We start from the raw sequence: 17,265 nt of genomic DNA, 5'->3' as shown, positions 1-17,265 counted from the left end.
AGCTCATCAGGCTAAAAACCCCCTACTGTCTGAAATTTTTATGTCCCGTGGGCTAGTCACATGATATTCAAACTTATCCTACAGAGCCAATGGGCTTGCAATCATTAGCAAAACAAATCACTATAATTTTTCTTGAAACAAGATCAAATACACATAGCAAGGGAAAAAGAACTCCTAGATTCACTTAAATAGACAGCAGTTTCTTTATGAGGTTGAGAAGAGGGTAGTTTTGTACTCTTAACTGAATTAAAATACCCAAAGCACATCCAAAATGAGCCTGGTATCTTGGAGGGTGCAATGGGGGCAGGGAATCAAACATCTTTTCATTCCTCAAGACTTGCCAAAAAATGTTCTAATTGCACTATATTCTCAAGTAGCTTTCTTTTTTTTCTGAGTATATGGAACAAAAGGGGAAATTATAGTGACTTAAATAGTGTCTGGCTTAGGTGCAATAGAGCACTTCAGCATCCAGAAAAAAAATCTCGCAATGGAAACATTTTGAGGAAAATAAACTTATACTCACAAAACTAAAAACTGAGTCAAAGGAAATGAAGACACACTAGTCTTTGGAATAGCTCTAAGACTAGTGAGCCAGATCAGAAATAAATAGAAATTTCTGTAGCTGAAAGTTGGAGGGTTCTTTCGTAGTTATTGTGTTAAGGTATAGTGTACACATAGCACAGGGAAAGAAAGCTTTGAAGCCAGTGACTGATGAAGCCAAGCCCAGACCACAGTCCTCATGATGGCTGATACGAAAAGTATTCTGCCTACTAAAAGGGACTTATTCCCCTGTTCTCATGGGTCAGCCCCAACAAGAAAGACTGACTGCACCCCAGGCCAGGCAGCATTCAACTGCCCATCCCAGCGGTGAGCCAAAAGATTTGTTTTGTGTCATATGTTGCACAGAGCTCTCCCATTGGGTCAATGGGATTTCACAGGCACTGTAATACAATTGCTGAATTGAAGCCATAAAGTTAATTAAAGTAAAAATTATACTGTGGCTGTTGCCTTTTTTTTCTGGATAATAGTGGAAGATTAGGTTCAGGATGCAAATTGCATTTTTTTGTATTTCTATAAAAGCATTCCAGCATTTTAAGCTGTTCTTGACTTAGGTGCCAGAGACTTAGGATTTCATTGCTTGATGTTTAGTACCACAGATTTCCATCCTTATTTATACTTTACAGAAAAAAAGATCCTACCGAAAGAAATTAATGCTTGATTTATTTTTTAGAACAAAAGCAAACTCTTGCTTATCCAATCCAGTGCTTCTGTTTAAATGGAAACAAAAAGATTGTCAGACTCAAGCCCTCATCCGACACCAAGTCTTAAATTATTGGAAGTCTATCTGACAGTTTGGGTTGTTTGTTTTGCAACTGAATAGGAGATTGCAAAGCAGAGTAGTGATCTACTATGTTTATTGTGCTTAACTTTTTCAAATTGGCTGACAGCCTTTAATGGCTTCATTACTTCTTTAACTTCAGAAGCTCATATCTGCAAAGGGAGTTTTAGAAAGCATAATAAATGCTTATTAACATGTATACAGTTTTAAGATAACATCTGACTTTGGATGAATGGTTAAAAACAGAGTAATAAGAAATCTAAGTATAGGCAAGAAGTAGCTGTTTTTCAGGCCTCATAGTGAGATTTTTATATATTTGTGTTCATTATAAAGGGACTCAACCCTCAACATTTACAGTGTTAAACCAAGCTATTTTTTTAAATCCTCATCAAGATACCAAGAAAGGGGGGAAAAAAAAAAAAAAAAGCAAGTAAATTTAAATCTGGAATCAATCAAATTTAACTTTTTCTTTTTTCTTTTTTTCCTTCACCATCCTGGAAAACACAGTGCTCAGTAATGCAATCTGTAAAAGCCCACGGAGCATGAAGCTGCGGCGCCCAAAGAAAACTGCCCCTCCCTTCTTGTTTGCACTTAAACATTGCAGAGTGGCCTTATACCATACAAGAAGATACTTGTGTAAGTATAAACTCTTATTCTATAAACATCTGGCTTGAGTACAATTTCCTCTTAATTGTTCCTCCACAACAGTTGCTTCAGAACCATTGACAAGCTTTCCCCATGGACTGAGAGGAAGTGAGCAGGGACAAGTACCAGCATGCATGCAGTAAAATATAATGGATGAAATCCCTGCAAACCCTTACACTTCTCCATAAGCAAAGCTCCTGTAGTTCTTATTCAGACAAATTCTCGTTGAAGCTAACTAGCATATTGCAGGTCAGACACATTGCTGTACTGGGGTTAAAATTGAGAGGAAGCAGCTTGCATCTGCACTTTGAGACTACTAGACAGGAACTTTAGACTTCGTATAATCTCCTACACTGGTCTGTGTGATCCTGGAAAGAGGATCTGGAAGGATTTTTTTTTGTGCCAGCTCTCCACATGGTGTTTCAGACTAACTGCGGACTTGAGCTTCAGGAATTTGTGACTACTTTCTTTTTTTTTAGTAGCAGAATCCAAGTTGCTTTTGCAATTTTTCAGAGCTCAATTAAATTTGAAGCTTGCCAGGATCAGATGTGATTTACTACTGTGCTGAGAGTACAGATAAAACGCAAATCTGAAAGAAGAGAAGAATTATTTGTTAATTAATAGAAAATGCAGAAGAGTAGCATTTTAAATAATGGGCAGAAGCATGAGGAAACATCTGCATTGCCGATCATATCTATGTGAATGAAAAGGAATACTTACGAAAGGTGGGAAAGGGAATGGTCAGACCAGAACTGCTCTGGTGTAATCACACGAAGACCAATAAGTAAGGGACAGTAGGGCTGACTGTAGTTTTTGGCAGGTGACAGAAGGCTTTAGAACTGCTCCCAGGGGAGTGCAGAGCAAGGTCAGGACCTGGGGCTCAGAGAAGCAATTTGGCGGATCTTATACAAACAAGATCTTTCACAGTCAGCTGCTCTGTATTCCTGGCTTACACTAGCTGCCGTGCTCTTGCCAGACACTCTCTTCCCCTTCCAGACTCTGGGGTTTTGGCCTTTTTTTTGGCTTACCTCTCATACAGAGAGTTCCTCTGCACCTGCTTCCAAAGGCCTGCATGACAGCTTCCTCATTGTTAGTAACTCAACCATACTTACTCCTATAAGGAGTTATTTTGAAACAGATTTTTTACTAGCTAAAACATGAGTACAGTAAGAATTTATGCCATTTTATTACATATCTAGAAACTAAGATTTATGTACATATGGGCAAATGTGGTACACACTGGCATTCCTTGAGCAAACAATATTCACAGGAATATTAAGATGTCTTTGGGGTGTTTGGAATATGTAAACTTAAAACAGAGAAATGCTCAGGGAAAACAAGTTTCAAGGACTAAACAACTCACTGGTGAAAAAGATATACATGGAAAGACCACACACACACACAAAAATTGGATTACCAGTATCATCAAGATCAAACACAATATTTTTAATTAATGCAAGTATGGAGGAAAATACATATACAATGCTAAAATGGTTACCACACCAGATAGATGTTAGTATGGTAGTTTTCAATGAGAGCTGTATGCCAAGAAGAAATTCTCTAATGTTGAACCAATAGCAAATGTGCATGTCTGCACACTACGTTTCTCTGATAGTCACCATGGGTACATATAGATAGAAATTACAATCACGTATGATGATGACACCTTTTTACCACAACTGATATATCCAAAGCACTGCTAATCCTTTGTGACATAGGGTATTGTCTGATTCTTATAAATCATAGAAAGATAAAGTTGTTCAGGTTGTCCCATAGGCAAGGGCATCATTCAGCAGATCAGGTTGCTCAAAGCCCTGTCTAACCTGAACTTGAATATTTCCAATGATGATGTACCCACAACTTCTCTGGGCAACCTGTTCCAGTGTCTCACCCCCCTCATCTTAAAAAAATATCTTTCTTATGTCCAATCTAAACCTATCCTCTTTCAGTTTAAAACCGTTGCCCCTTGTCCTGTCACTACAACCCCTGATAAAATGTCTCTCTCCACCTTTCTTGTAAGCCCCCTTTGTATATTGGAAGGCTGCAATAAAATCTCACCAGAGCCTTCTCTTCTCCAGAATAAACAACCCCAAGTGTGTCAGCCTTTCTTCATAGGAGAGGTATTCCAGCACTCTGATTACTTTTGTGGCATTCTTCTGGATCCAGCCTAATAGGTCTGTGCATTTCTTGTACAGGGGACCCCAGATCTGGGTGCAGTCCTCCAGGTGGTGTCTTACGAGAGCAGAAGAGCAGAATTACCTCTCCCAACCTGCTTGCCATGCTTCTTTTGATGCAGCTTAGGGGGCGGTTGTCTGGCTTTCTGCACTGCAAACACATATTGCTGGCTCTTGTCCAATTATTAATCCACCAGTATCCCCAAGTACTTCTTCACAGGGCTGCAGTCAATCCATTCATCACCCAGTCTATATTGGTACTGGGGGCTGCCCTGACTCAGATGCAGGACTTTGCACTTGGCCTTGTTGAACCTCATGAGGCTTACATGCACCCACTTCTCAAGCCTGTCAAGGTCCCTCTGGATGGCATCCCTTCCCTCAAGCGAATCAACTCCACCACTCAGCTTGCTGTCATCTGTAAACTTGCTGAGGGTGCACTAAATCCCACTAGCTCTGTCATTGATGAAGATATTAAATAGTATTGGTCCCAGTACAGACTCTTGAGGAACACTAGTTGCTGGTTTTCACAGCAACATTGAGCCATTGATTGTAACTCTTTGGATATGGCTATCCAGCCAACTCATTATCCATCTAATACGCCATCCATCAAACCTATAGCTCTCCAATTTACAGACAAGAATGTTGTGAGGGATGGTATCACAGGCCTTATAGAATTCCAGCTGGGTGACATCAGTTACTCTTTCCTTTCCCACTGATGCAGGCATTCCATTGTAGAAGGACTGATTTATCTTTAGTGAAACCATGCTGTCTGCCTCTATATTCAGCTCACATCTTACATATTTTTGACATGTCATCCAGGAGGATCTGTTCCATGACCTCACCAGGTACAGAGGTGAGGCTGATGGCTTGGTAGTTACCAGGGTCCTCCTTTTCACCCTTTTTGAAAATGGATGTTATGTTTCCCTTTTTGCCTGACCACCATGCTTTTCAAATATGATATAGAGTGTCTTGACAACTACATCAGCCAGTTCCCTCAGGACCCTGGGATGTATCTTGTCAGGTCCCATGACTTGTTTATGCTCAGGTTCCTCATGTGGTACCAAACCTTATCTCCTATGATGGGAGTGGCTTCATTTACCCCAGTCTCTGTCTTGAGTTTCAGGGGCTTGAGAGATATGGGAAGAGAGCTTATAATTAAAAACTGAGGCAAAAAATTTGTTGAGTACCTCAGCTTTCTCCGAGTGAGTTGTCACCAGCTCGCCTGTCTTATCAGGGGGCAGTACATTTTTTTTAATCTTCCTTTTCTGGCCAACATACCTGTAAAAACCCTTATTAATATTATTCTCATCCCTCACCAAACACAGCTCCAACTGTGCCTTAGCTTTCCTAATCTCATCCCTACACATCCAGGAGGTGTCCCTATATTCTTCCCAGGATACACGTTCCTGGTTCCACTGCCTGTGCATTTCCATCTGACACTTTATTTTGACCTGGACATCATTACTGCCCCATGCCAGTCTCCTGGCCTCCTTGCCCGATTTCTTACAAGTGGGAATCGAGAGCTCTTGTGCTCTAAGAAAGAGCTCTGTTTATTTCCTATGTTCCTGAAGGCAGTTTCTCAGGGACTCCTATCCACTAATTTCTAAAAAACCTGGAAGTTTGCTCTCCTAAAATTTAGCACCCTGAACCTACTCTTCACATGGTCCATTTCCCTCAGGACTGTGGATTCCACTAGTGCATGATTACTCTCGTCCAGCCTACCACCAATCTTCTTATCTCTTGTTCTTCCATGTTGGTCACCAAAAAGTTCAGTAATGCTTCTCTTCTGGTCAGACTGTGCTGGTGTCTTCAAATTTGAGGTCTTCAATGCCAAAAAAAGGGAAGAAAGCACTTAACGGTATGATTTTAGACAGATTTCAAATAAGCCATATTTTGTAATGTAGAGTTTGTAACATGGAGTAGATGAGGGCAGATTTGGGATTTTTATCAGTAAAAAATCTATCTACAAAATCATTGCAAAAGCTTATATTGTATTGACTATCTGTGCTTTAAATTAATAAATTAATATTTTAATTTTCATTCTCAAGTTAATGGAGATCATAAATCTAAGTTTTAGGACTGTGTGTTTCCTTTATCTTATAGCAGAAATCTCGGGCCTTTTGTGCTGACTGGCACCTGATTTGCTGAGTTACTGGGCATTTTCCAAGAGCCTTGTTGCTATAGAGAGCCCTCCTAGAAAGTATGGCCTCAGGGCATGTACCCTAGATATTTCACTCCTGTAAAAGATGGAAGTGCTACCACCTTCAAATTAACAACCTTCTGGCAACAGAATCAAGATAAAGGCAAACATTTTGTTTCAACAAGATTTTTTTTTCTGGTGGCAGTGCAACTGCTTTCATGAACAATAAAGACACAGAGTCAAAGTGAAGTTCAGTCAGCTTACAAGAATAAAGCATTTTACAGTTTCACAATGACTTTTCTTATTTTTCGATGCCTGCAAGACCTACTTGCTGCAAAGCTACACTTCGTGAGGTCTCCTACACGTGAGAATTAGTGTTGCAGGGACAGGAAGGCAGAACTGTGACTGCAGGTAGAGTACAGAGGCAACAGCTACAAAACAATCTCCCAAGACAACTCCTTCTAGAAGGAAAACCTTTCGCCGACGTTTAAAATCCCACCTACAGGACTTCACAGAGCTATTGAACAAGAGTAATAGTTCCTACTTATGTCCACTGAATTCCTGGGTGAAAAATATTGGCAAGAGAGATCAAGGTTTAGCTAGAGGAATAAAAAATTCGGTCTCTTTTGCATCATTTTTTTCCTTGCCTTGAAAATATTCTGGATTTCATTCAGCTTGTTTATTTCTGTCCAGGCATATGCATTTTGAAAATTATGAACATATGTGTTTGGATTGAAATGAGAAGAAGAGAATAAAGCAAAAATATATAAAATAGCAGTTATTGTAAGATCTACCTCATTATGTTTGCCAACTTCTCAAGTCTGGGAGAGCTTCCCATTTCTATGCCCACTGGATATTCTCCAAACAGGCAATTTCAACACATACTCATTTGAGAGCAGCAAGTCATCCAAAAATGGGAGGATGGTATTAAGTCTGAGAATCACATGTATGATGACCCCATTAAAAAAAAAAAAACAACAAAACATTTCCAGTCACTTTGTTTCCAAATGTGTTCACGATTTTAAATCATTTATAGGAAAATTAACTGTAGAATGCATTGCTACAAATCAGACCTCCTTCCTCTTTTTCTTTCTTTCCTGGTGCCATTTGGAGGCTCACTTATGCTCTGTGCAGAGGGATGAGACCAGCTGCAGCTGTGGAGCAGAGGTGGCTGTGAGTATTCTACATGCCTAGGATGGATGGTGGCAAAATGCTTTGGGGGAGGATCAGGGAGGGTATGACTCCCACCGTCACTGTCTCTCCCTTCATAAGGCACACAGCAGCTGCCACTTGTCAGGGGACAAACAGAGGTGCTTCACCATGTCTGTAGAGGTCAGGAACCTCCATGCCAGTCTGAGAGGGTTTTGCCATCCAAAGCAGCAGGACAATGCAATATCTGCCCATACCCAGTGGTGCAGGAGGTGAGGGGGAGGCAAGAGAGACATTCTGGGAGCTCTGCACATCCCCTTCTTGGTCTCACACCATTGTTTTCTTGGATATACCTTTTCGCATTTACCCAGTTCTTTTTTTTTTTTTTTTTCAGTAGAAGGAATTAGCTGTAATTTGAATTGATCATTTAGACAAACGGAATTTATATTGAATTTTGCTCTGAGCTTAAATAGCTTCAGAAAAAGAAAAAAAGAAAAAAAAAAAAAACAAAGACGAGACTGTGTGTTAGATCACCATTATTACATTTTCTAAGCAAAACATTTCCACTTCTTCAATTTTAAACTACTTTTCAAAGTCAGATTAGATTTATTTTAAAGAAGTGTTAAAATTGCAGAAATACAATGCCTTGTTTTATTTCACATTAAGTAAAATATTTCTATCGGGTGATTCAATTTGTCCTTGGCCTCATTTGGGGTTTTTTGTATTTAATTCAGTAGACATCACAAATAAATAAATAACTGAATTTGCATGGATCTGGAATTCACCATGACTAACCTGCTTAAGAAAATAAGTCTTTGGCAACTTTCTTGGAGAGCAGATGTGCTAAACGCCACAAATTCACACACAAGGCTTGTATCTGATTTAAATAAGAAAAAATGCATAGTATTTAATAATAATGAAAGGACTTGCTGTAGCTGTGATGGTCTAAGGAGAAAAATGAGGAACTTTATAGCGTTGGTGACAAAGGTGGTGGAGGAGAAGGCACAACCCTCCTCCCTGCCCGTTACCTCCACAGCCCAAGAAGCCCTGAGACCCACGGTCCCATCCCAGGGATCATGGCAGCACAGGTACCTTTGAGAGCAGTCACAGGGGCCAGGGGCCAGGGCAGCCTTTGGGCAGGTGAAATGTGGGTGCCTGCCTGAGCTGACGGACTGGCCGATCCTCATCTGGGTAACAGACTGTAGCATGCAGCCACACCAGCACACCTTCAGTTTGGGAGTCACCAGTATTAGTTGCCCCCTACCAAGATTCTCTCATTGCAATTTTAAGTTCAGCAATAAATCTGTTTTTCATTAATGAGAGAATTAACAAGAGAGACAATCTCATTTCAGACCTATTAAAAACAAAATTAGGTATATTAAACAAGGTATATAAAGTGCTATGGGAAACTTTTTTCACCAATAACCATGACTGCACCCAGAGTAATCCAATCTAAATTACTATTGAAAAACTGCATCCCACAGTTTTCCTATTTCTGAAGGTCACCAGCTCCCCGAGCCTAGCCGTACCTTAATTTCGCTTGCATTAGCTTTACAACAGAGTAAGTGAATAGCCTTCAAGAGAGTTACTTCTTTCATAAACTCATTTTAATAAAATCAGGATCTGGTTAAGTGGGTTTAATCACACAGATGCAGTTCTTGTCTCGTTGACTCTGGTAGAAGTTCGTGGTGTAAAGCAACCAAGGAAAAATCAGAATCAGCACCTCTGTTTGCGCTGTGGTGCAAAGCATGACTGATTATGCTGAAAGGGCTTGTAGCTTAGGTAAGAAATGCTAGATTGCGAGCAGAATATTATGTCTAAACATGACATGTAATTCATTGCACTTTCCCATATCTCACCTACATCTATTGTCAGTTCTTTTTTTTTTTCTTTTTTCCTAGTTACAATAAGGAATAAATATGTGGTAAAAGTCAAAAGGTTGAATTTTAAAGTTACAGTTCTTATGCAGATGTGCTCATTTGTTAAAGCTTAGCATTTAACCACAGGCCATGACTGGAATTTATTAACTGCTAAAAAATGATAGTATTAGGTCCTCAGCCATTGTGTAGTGACTGCTTGCTTAATTATCCATACCTAAAGAGTTAAAATGGTGGCTTTTGCTGATTTGATATTCTTCCAGCTTTCTGCTAGTGTGCAGTGTATTGTGTATTAACAACACAGGTCATTGAGTACCCACTGAAAGCTCACTCTGGAAATACCTGAAGGACACATTGAACTCTTCAGAAATCTGTGTCATAATACTTCATGTGTTAACAGAATATGAGGCACAGTGATGCATAGCAAAGGATCAGCCCGGGGTGGGCATCTAAAGTGCTCTGTCTTGCCGCTGAATGCTAGAGTGAAGCATTGTAATTTTATTCCAATTATACTTTTAGTGCCATGATGTCACAGCATAAATTTGTACTTTTGCATGCAGCTCATGCTGGTGTGATGACAGCTCTTAAAATATTGAGTGATTGTGGGCCCGTCAGCATAAAATTATTCTAACATGGTGCCTTTATTAGTGCTTCAATAAATGCCTTTCTTCTTATGTTCCAAGGTGGCATTTGCAAATGAGCTAATTTCTCGGCAGTAAAATAATTGTGTTGCATTTATTTTGCGAGATGGGGGTGGAGGAGGGAGAAGAAAAATGCTGTTACATAAAGAGGGTTCTTTTGCCATCAAAACTACATTCACCGTAGTTAGGCAAGTTTAAAAAAGAACACATTAACTAAATGACTGTACAATTATTTAAATGAGCTTGGTGTTTTATAAGGCCATAGAGGGTTATAAACACTTTTTCAAGCCGTGTAACAAAAGATGTGACAGCCCTCTCACAAGAAACATTTCCTGAAAGTCAAGCGCAAACTATGTTTGCTGACTGATGACAGATATTTTGGGGTTCAGAACGCATGTCTTTCAACAAACCATATCCAAACCAGATGTGAGCTAAACTAATTCACAGGGCAAAACAGATAAGAAATCAAGATAAGAGGGGAAGAATGTTTTAAGTTGTACCCGTTGTCTTTTACTGTGTCATCTACAAAATAGACAAAATGATGTAGAGAAAATGGATGCAGCCATCCAACAAATTATTTGAGAAGATTTTGTGACATGGTATGTTTCTCATTTCTTGTTTAGTTATTTAGCCTTAAAAAAAAAGAACTGACTTCCCACACTGGTGCTCTGTATGCATCACTCAGTGTTCACAAACCCGAAACCTGTTCAGTCACTAAAAGTGCTTAATTTTAAGCGTATTGCTTAAAAAGATCTCACCATACGCATTTTTAGATCAATTATTCCAGGAGCTAAGCTACAACTGTTTTGGATGCTGAAAGTCACCCTTCCTTTTCTTCCTCCATGCCCAACTAAAAATAAAAAGGTTATTAAACTTAGAATTTATTCAAAATAACAAAATCTTTCACTAAATAAAAATTGAAAGGTTTTAAATATCCTTTACTGGAAAGATAACATTATCCAGTGTTTGAACACGAAATAGTTAATATCTCCTCAGCTGTCCTATGGGTCTGAATCTCAAGGATCTCAGTGTTTTTAAGCCACAGCTACTCAGAACATATCTGCAGTAAATGCAAAACAAGTGCTTCAAATGAAATACATCTTAAAGAAAGAACTTAAAGCACATTAAAGAAGCAAGTGGAAGTTCAACAAGTGCTGAGGTCTGTTTTTCTCTTAATGATGCTTTAAATGTATGTATTTACTTAAAATGTTAGATGCTGAATAAGGTTGGCTTTAACCAAAGCATACAACAGTATTTTTCGCTTTCTCAGAGTCGATTATGTTTAGATACCACCACGCACAGGCATAAAAAGCAGAGAAATAGAAAGAAATCTGACATACTAACGTCTATTGTACATCTATGTATCTGCATAGTAACATCTATTGCTTAACCCCTAAATTGCAGGAGGCATTTTGTGAAAAAAGTATAGAAGTCAGCTACCACATTTTAAGTGCATTTCTTTAACCACATGATATATTTAGACAAAGGTAGGTATCAGAATGATTTGCAGCCTAAAAATGTCTGGGTACTATAAATATAAAAGCAAACTGATCAGGAACTTACATTACTGTTTAATTAAATTGCAAGGTTTTTGCTCCTAAACCTGTAATAACAGATGATGTTCACAATATCTTTTATAAAGAATTTAGTTTTGAAATTAGTGTACCTGTTTCATAAATAGCTGAAGTATTCTAGTTGCTAGTAACAGTAGTCCAAATGCCTCAGTAGGATACAACTGGCCAAGAAACAGTTTCCCAGAAATGTTGATTTGTGACCAATTTGGCTCTAAAAGTCTTGAGAGACTTTTAGTGTCAGCTACCAGTAGCAGAAATATCAATAAAAAGTGACTTTTTCTATTAAATATGAGTAAAAATGCATAGGTAACTATCATTCAGTCCAAATAAATCTGTCAGAGTTGTTATAGCATTGATAATATTCCTTACACAAAACAGTTAAATCTTACTGATTAAAATGTAAGCAACCACACTATAAGAAATTACAAAGTCACCCAGGAATTTTGTCTTGACAAACTAATGAAATAACAGATCATCTCACCTCCAAGATTTCAGTTTAGATGCCTCTTAAATTATTTTTCTTGATTTCCCTCTACGTTTAACAATATTTTAGAGCTCAGCTTATGTACAGCTGTTTTAGTATCCATGCTGATGAATTATCTGAATAGCAAGTAAATTGCCTTTTTATTACTCGGTGAAAAGATCAGAGTAGGTATTGTTCCCTTCCGTAGCCGAGGAAGACTCGGAGACCGGGGGAACTAGGACACAGGGAGGAACAAAGCAAAGACAGAACAGCTCTCAGGGGCACTAGAGTTATATTAGAGACATTTCTGATCTTATTATTCATACCCTCTACTCTGCAAACTACTTAAAAACAGGCAAGGGAGCATTACGGTCATCAAAGAAACATAGATAGGGAGCGCTTCAGCCAGTGGCTTATTGCAAACAGGGGACAAGGAAGAAAGCAAATGCATAGCATACATGATTGGCAAGGCGGAAGTATAGAAGATTAACAAAGTCACATGTTCTGGCAATGCAGTAATCCAAAACTTAAGCATAGTGCATTATGATGGTGTACATAGAAGTGATGAATAAATGAGATATTTTTTAATACAAGAAAATCAATTAAAATTAACAATTTTCTGGGAGTTGGGAAGAAAATATGAAAAAACATTCTTCAGATGAAACTCAGTATTTTAATCAGCTCATGAAGAAAGTGTCATTTAGTTCTCCTTTTTTAAACTTCACAATTAATTACTTCTCAAATTTTATTTGAAAAACGATGACATGTTTGATTCTGTAAAAAGCCAAAGTGACATCTTCTGACCTTTTCAAAAGAAAGTTAAAGTAATTAAAACTATTTGCATTGATTAATATTCCTTTGTGGACATATTTTCACTGGAGTTGAATCCATGGTTTTTGGTAAATAAGTTGTCCAGCTGAAAATGTTTTTGAGTTTCAGCTCATAGATGGAAAAATCTGTAGCAGAACAAGCGCAAGACTGAGAGACCTGGGACTGTTCAGCCTGGAGAAGAGAAGGCTCAGAGGGGAACTTGTCAATGTGCACAAATATGATGATGGTGTTTACCAGGAAAGACTTATGTTCCACTAACTTTTAAAAAGAATACACTCATTTATGACTTTCGAATGTTAAGGTTGAAGTATGAGGGTTCCTGCAAATACAGAATAAGTCTTTTTAGTCCCAGAGTTGAAGATATTCTTAAGATGTTAGAGGAAACTATAGAATCCATCCATGTACCTCTTACAGAAATCTCATGCTTTGAAAATTTCCCTTGCTTTGAAAGACTGAAGTTTCTTACTATTCAAAACGCAGAGATGCTCCAATGTGAGAGAAGTAAGATGATGACCAAAGGCCCTAGTGATGAAGTGATGGCCCTCTGAGGGCGGGGCAGGCCATTTGGAAGCTTCTTGAAGTGAGGGAGGGCTGGAGCTGTGCCCCAAAACATCAGTGGATTATCAGGGGACTCCTTTGGTGAAAGTTTGCACAAAGGGGGAGTTAGAAGGCCAGGCTGTTGATCCTCAGAAATTGGGTGCTCCTTGCTAGTTACTGCCAGCTGAGACATATGTTCAGGTTGAGACTAACCTGTGGTGAATTAAGGGCTTTTTTAGGTGACTGAAAAATACCTGATGGAGAAGATTGGTGGAAGAATGAATTTAGATAGGCCAGCTGTTTAAGAAGGAGAACAGTGTAAGCCCTGAACAAGAATGGGTGTTTACAGTCTGAGGAAAGAGGGTTGTGAAGTCCTGAATCTGTAAGGGTCTAAGCATCTTAGCTTGTAAAAGGAAAGGAAATATATAAGCTCAGATAAAAAAAAAAAAACAAACACCAAAGAAACCACAAACAAAACAAACAAACAAACAAAAACAAACAAACAAACAAAACCAAACAAACAAAAAAAAAACAAAACAAAACAAGCACACCCCATCCCCCCCCCAAAAAAAAACAACCCACAAAACTGCTGCAGCTCAGACACGAAACACAATCCCAAGCAAGGAGAGCAAGGAGGGAGAATCTAGAATAGACCTCATTTGTAAGACATGGCCACCTGCAAATATACTTACAGTTCTGTGTTTGCAGCTGACTTAGTGCATACAAGGAACAGAGTGACTAAGCAATGTCACTTAGCAAAAGGAAATAAAAACTTCAGCACCACAGCTGCCGGGACAAAGTCGAGTAGAGGAGTGGTCTTAGGGCACACAGCCCCAGCTTCCGTGCTGTTAGTACAAGAGCCACAGAAACATAGTCAGTTTTGAAGACAACAGGATAACCTCAAGCTACATTTTGCCCTAATAAGTATTGTGTGTCTACTTTTACAGCAAAGCACAAAGTAAAATAGCTCAGTATTGCAAATGGTAGGAGGACAGCAGGAAGCTGATTCTCGATCATATTCTTAGCCTGATCTTCCCACCTGAAACTCTTAGGAATACACAAGTCCCTTATTTCCTGACAGTGTATTTAATCCTTAAGTTATTTTTCATTTAAATGGCAACTATTCCCCTCTTGTACAGCTATGAAGCATTGTCTTCCCAGCAGAGCTGTACATTTCTAGCCTTTTGTCCCATCCAACATCCAGAACTTGCACACCTATTTTACAGGTAGAATACAAGAATGTCTGTGGCTTTCCTTCATGCTACCAAACTACCTTCCATTCACTGAGCACATAAACTGAGCCACCTGAATGCTGACATCTCATAGTACTTTCCCAGAGTCCTCTCTCTCCTCTTCACCCGAGAAGAACAAACCAATTCTCCCAAGGCTCACAGGGAAAGAAATACTCATAGGAGCCACTGAGGCACGTCAGATCAAAGGTTCTTCTATTCTAGCAACATGTCTCTGGATGTCCAGAGACCAACCAATACTGGATGTCCAAGGAGAAGTATAAGAATGGGGTAAATGTACTTCCCCACAATAACCCCCTATTTCCTACTGATTTGCAGTCTCAAAAATTCATGAACCAATGGTGTTGTCTTACTCTTTAATAAAACACATTGGATTTTTTTTTTTGTGGGCTATTACTGCAAAAGTACTCATAGAGATACTTATCTCACCACACCAGCAAGATTCATGAGGTATGGCCCTCAAAATAAATAAATTAAAAAAAAAAAACAGCAAATGAACAAAAAAATGAGGAGCGTGGGGTCACTGAGAAAAATACAATTAAGAGACAGTTTCTTACATCTAAGGTAGGTTGTATTGACAGCTGACAGCTCATCTTAACCATGCAAGGTAGATACACTCTTTTGGCAGCCACCGTTTAACAAACAAAAAATAGTGACATTTGAAATAGACTATGGCATCTATGTAAGGCTTGATTTTCAAAATGTAGAACATTCATAAATACCATCCAAAGCAGTATGATCTACAGTTGATATTTTACAGAATAAAAGGGTCCCTACCCATTCAGTCTTTCAGATCAGATGTTAAAAACAGGCAGACAAAATGCAGAAAGCAGTCTGCAGAAGCACAGTTGAAGAAGGATCAACAGCAGAAGAACCTGACTACTAATTCTCTAATGAGAGTCTTTGATGTGCTATCTTAGAATCCATTCCAGTCCTGTGTCTGGAGCAGTTTCCCTTTTCCTAGCTACCAAGTGCCCTCCGTCTTCTTTTTCAAATTTCTCCTAACACGTACCCCTTTTTGCAGTTCTTCCTCCTTAATTTAAATCATGAATAATAATCCTTACACGCTGCCTTTCCTGAACTGTTGTCCTGTGTTTTGCTGTGAATTTCTCATATCTCATTTAGACCATAAGCTTTTCAGATAGGGCATGCATCTTGTAAATTTATGGTGCTGCATGTGTGTTTAATGCTAATAATGTTCAGTGACAGGGCAGGGCAGATTCATAAGCAATGCCCTGAAAAAGAGGCAGCTATTGAATTTATAATCTGGCACTTCATATTCACAAGAGAGGAAAAAGCTGTCATCTCAGAATAGGGGATCTGCTATAAAAGGAATGTGTTTTTTGCGCTAATGCTTATCAAGAATTCATACACTCCACTTCATTATCACTTCCATATAGTAGTCACTATTTCCTATCGTTCCTCATACCATAAAGCTGTTGTTTAAGTCCATTTGATCACTCTTATTTGTTAAAATAAAGGTTTCCCAAATAAAAAGGTAAATTAGGCCCAAGGCATATGAACATAACGCCCACACATGCCTGCCCATCAAACTTCATAGTGCAGGAAACAAAACAACTTCATATGTAAAATGAGGTAGACAAGTACCTCAGTGACACTTAAGAAACAGCGTCTGAGTCATACAAGGAGGGAGAAAGGAACAGAGCGCTGGGTGGGCTGAACAAGTAAAATGCTTGGGAGCTGTAGTTTTGGAAGTAAGATGAAAGACTTCATCCAACCAAAGGAGGACTTGTAGGAACAGTAATCTCTTTACAAAATTGTTGAGGGCCAAAACACAATTTTTGAAGGGCCCATTTAATTACAGCTCTGATCTTACAGTGAGCTGAGTGCTCCTGGCAAAACACTCACATTTTTGCTCATTTTTCAGCAGGGCTGGCAGCACCAGACAACTGCCTCTTCTAAGGGCAATCTAAGAATTTACTTCAGTGTGCTGGGATGCCTTGCTGAATGTGCTCAGATGCTTCTCAAAAGCAGTAACTAAAGGTAGCATTATGAATGACTCTCAGAAAAAAAGAAAAAAAATGAAGAAAAGAGGCCTGCGTTGATCCATGATAACATAAACCACAGACAGAATTTATGTGGGGACTTCATGGCAAAGAACATGAAATTTGGCATGAAAAATAACCCCAGCTACTCTGTGTTTCTTGCTTCTGCAAGAGCTCTTGCAGGCTTGCTCGCTGGGGCTCCAGAGGCAGCAGATACAGTGATACCCTTATCTGCCTCTGGAGCACCTGCTTATGAGCCCACAGGAAACCTTCCCCCATGCTCCTCACTTGTACCACTCTCCCAAGCTGCCTCTTGAAGGAGGAGAACTTGTGGGAGGCACCCATAGACCACATTTCCCTCAGCCCTCCTCCCTAATCATGGCATAGCAGGGATCCTGAGATGCAGTTTGCCAGTAGAAAAGGCTGTGGTAGTTGTATTGGACATCACATCTGCAGCCTTAACGTAATTTTCTTTTTTCCATTTCTTTTCATTCCTTTCCACTCTGCTAAAAGCTAGTCCTCTGGAGTAATCAAGTTACAGTCAATTGAAATTTTTCTGCTATGGGATAGTGTAAGTTTAGAGAAACATGGAGTCAGGTACTTCTCTCCCTTTTATCTTTTTTTGCTCTTTTTATTTTC

The sequence above is a fragment of the Charadrius vociferus genome, unplaced genomic scaffold, assembly GCF_000708025.1.
Source record: "Charadrius vociferus isolate BGI_N301 unplaced genomic scaffold, ASM70802v2 scaffold380, whole genome shotgun sequence".
Taxonomy (NCBI): domain Eukaryota; kingdom Metazoa; phylum Chordata; class Aves; order Charadriiformes; family Charadriidae; genus Charadrius; species Charadrius vociferus.
Note: the sequence above shows the minus strand (reverse complement) of the source record.